Raw genomic sequence first — 3,748 nt, forward strand, 5'->3', positions numbered from 1 at the left:
TCTGAAGTAACTGGGGAAAGAAACTTTTCTAGTCTAGCTGATATAATCACAAGAATAGCAAATACAAGCATCGACGAGTGTAAGTTTCCCAAATCTGAGAAAATGACTATAGTCACACCGGTTGTGAAGAGTGCTCTAGACTACCAGGATTTGAGCTCGTATAGACCTATTTCGAATCTATAATTTATTTCTAAAATGCTAGAATATGTAATTCTTCAACAATTAATTAGTCACTTAGAAGAAATGGAAGCTTTGCCGGACAACCAGTCTGCTTACAGATAATTCTACTCTACGAGACAGCTATCTGTTCTGTAGTAAAGGATATGCTGGAAATGATGGGTGAAAACAAATATGGTACTTTAATATTACTTGATCTTGGTGCCGCTTTTGATAAAGTTGTGCATGAAATGATACTAAATGATCTACGGTCCATCGGTGTTGAAAATCAAGCTTTTGAATCCCTAGTAGACTACTTGGCTGACAGAAATTACTGTGTGCAAATTGGAAACTCCTATTCATCATATGAATCTTTAAACAGAGGAGTACCTCAGGGGAGTGTACTGGGCCCAATCTTATTCTGTAACTATACTATCGGTCTGTCGAAAATACTTCAAAGGCATGGCGTGGAGTTCAAACTATTTGCAGATGATGCACAATTTTTCGTCTCCATTAATGATATAGGCGAAACTACTGAAAATCTAAACCGAATTCTTGCCAGTGTTAAGGAATGGATGACAACCAAACAACTAAGATTGAATACAAATAAAACTGAGTTTATGGTGGTTGGAATGAAAAACCATGTAAGAAACTTGGACGATATTCAAATGAACGTAAATAATAACTGCCCCGATATCTAGTAAAGTTCGTGATCTAAGCGTATCTCTTGACTGTAGCTTGTCTTTCAATGCCCAAATAAATAAGGTAATAAAAACTATTGGTTATCATCTTAGAAACATTGCGTTTATAAAGGAGTACCTGGATGAACATTCTGTAAAGAAACTTGTGATAAACTTTGTTATTACCAGTATTGACTACTGTAACTCCATCTACTAAAATTTACTAAAAGTATAATTTAAGAAATTACAAAACATAATAAACAGAGGAGCAAGACATAAAAGGTGTCCCACCAAGATAAAGGATCACTCCAATATTAATTAATTTACAATGGCTGCCTATTAAAACGAGTATAGGGTTTAGAATATGTACAATAACCCAACAAGTTATCAGAACTGGACGTTCAAAATATCTAAGAAAATTGCTATATATTGTGTAGCCAACAAACCGTGATGACACGAGAATAGTTACAGATGGTTTTAAATTATTGGAACCTAGATATGTATTCTGTACGATCTAGAGCCTTTTAATATGCAGCCCCGAGACTATACAATAAGCTCCCACTAGACATTCAAAAGACTGAAAATATTAAGGCTTTCAAGAAGATGCTGAAGACTTTTTCTCAAAGTGTTTCGATAGTGTGTATTTGACAACAAACGAGCAACATGCAGTGTGAAATGTTAAATGCTTTTGAACAAATATGATAAAATCTCTGTGAAGTTCCTGTAGAGAGTAGAGTTCCCCTGCTTATAACACCAGAAAAGCAGCCCTTAAACTAAAAGTAAAGTACGTAAAATAATATACATTATCTCATCCTTCTTGTTTCCATTTATGACCATAAACCTCACGCTTCAATCATGTAAACACCGTCGAACTTCTTTTAATTTCTCTTCACCATTTTATACCAAACTTACGCCTACAAATGTTTCGACCTTTGTCTGAACTCTAACATCCCCTTATCCATAAAGATATCTAATGCCATGATGATATTACGCATCATTGTTTTAGACCGTTTTTTTTTTTTTTCGCCAAAGCATTGACTCAACTACCTACATTTCTAACAACACTTCGTTCATATCATAAAAATCCTTCATTGTTTTCAAGAGCTTATTTTCTATGCAATGCATTCTCGACACCCTCCACATTACCTGTGTTAATGCTGTCATAAAATGTTCAAAGTTTCAGATATGCCACATTATTTTCAAAGATTCATATGCAGATAAAATAAAACTTACTGCAAACCCTCTTCCTCGTATAAACCGATTCTGTTCTTCCGTATTTATTCAATCATACACCTTCCCTGTATAATAAATAATGCTATGGCATTAAAATGCTGAAAGGCTCCTCTACTCGCTTTAGCTTTACACAACGGAACGGTTATTCCTCTCACTTATTCATTTAGAACTTTACAAAGTCAGCTCAGCCCCTCTTGTCTATATTTCACAGCCGTTACAATATATCACTTGTGAGCCCTGCAACTCCTGTTGTCTTCCCCCTTCCCCTTGATTGTCATCTATACATTTCTTATATTCTCAACCCTACATTAATATTTTCCTCTTTTTTCATCACTTAATTTTGCACTCTCTCTCTCTCTCTCACTCTCTCTCTCTCTCTCTCTCTCTCTCTCTCTCTCTCTCTCTCTCTCTCATATATATATATATATATATATATATATATATATATATATATATATATATATATGTCTGTGTGTGTGCGTGTGTCTGCATGTATGTACCCAAGAAATTGACTCAAAAAACCGAATTCATATAATTGTATTCAGTTTTTTGCACATGTCCACACTTTTATCACCTTCAAAGTATTCTCCATGTGAAGCAATGCAGTGGTCCAGACGTGTTTCCCGGGGTACAAAACAGTTTTGGAACTTGCACAGATATACCATTTAACGCATCCGTCGTGTCGTCTTAACTTCTGAAAATGCGATAGCATACACCGACCTGAGACAGTTTTTCACAAAATTGGCATGACTCTCTATACCGTCCGGAGATTCTTCCGTACGGACAGCGCGTTAAAGGAGATCATTGTTCTTCATTGATTTATATATATATACTTTGTAGCTTATACGAATATATACAATATATACATATATATATATATATATATATATATATAGAGAGAGAGAGAGAGAGAGAGAGAGAGAGAGAGAGAGAGATAGAGAGAGAGAGAGCTATACCTATATATATATATATATATATATATATATATATGTATATATTATAATAATTTATATATGTGTGTATATATATGTATGTAAATATGTATGTATATATATATATATATATATATATATATGTGTGTGTGTGTGTGTGTGTGTGTGTGTGTTTGTTTATTATGACCATGGACATAAGTCCCTGACTGACCAATTCAAGTTACATTCGCCTACTTTCATATGTCAAAGAACCATGTTTATTCCAATTGAAAACATATTGCCTCTGAATTTGACTTACGGTAAACATTTGTGATAAAAGATTTTAGTCATTGGAGCTCAGAGTTTGGCCAACAACTTTGTAAATCAGTAGAAAGAGATGAAGCGTGTTAATCCGTATACATCATAGGATAAAGCATTGAAGCTACAGAGGATGACTCCAATAGACAGAAACTCTGAAACTGCGTGATATCGAATTATATCAATGTTTTCATATTTAGTGCTACTACTACTACTACTACTACTACTACTACTACTACTACTAATAGTAGTCAGAGGAGGAGCAAGAGGAAGACGTGGTGATGGAGCAGAACTGATAAAGAAAATAGCTTCGTAATTTTTCAACTAATGACAAGACTTTAATGGACAAAAAAAAATAGTAAAAACAAATGTATAACAATAACTATTGTATTGTTACTAAATTTGGATATTATTATTATTATTATTATTATTATTATTATTATTATTATT

Source organism: Palaemon carinicauda, chromosome 1 (assembly GCF_036898095.1).
Source record: "Palaemon carinicauda isolate YSFRI2023 chromosome 1, ASM3689809v2, whole genome shotgun sequence".
NCBI classification, from domain to species: Eukaryota; Metazoa; Arthropoda; class Malacostraca; order Decapoda; family Palaemonidae; genus Palaemon; species Palaemon carinicauda.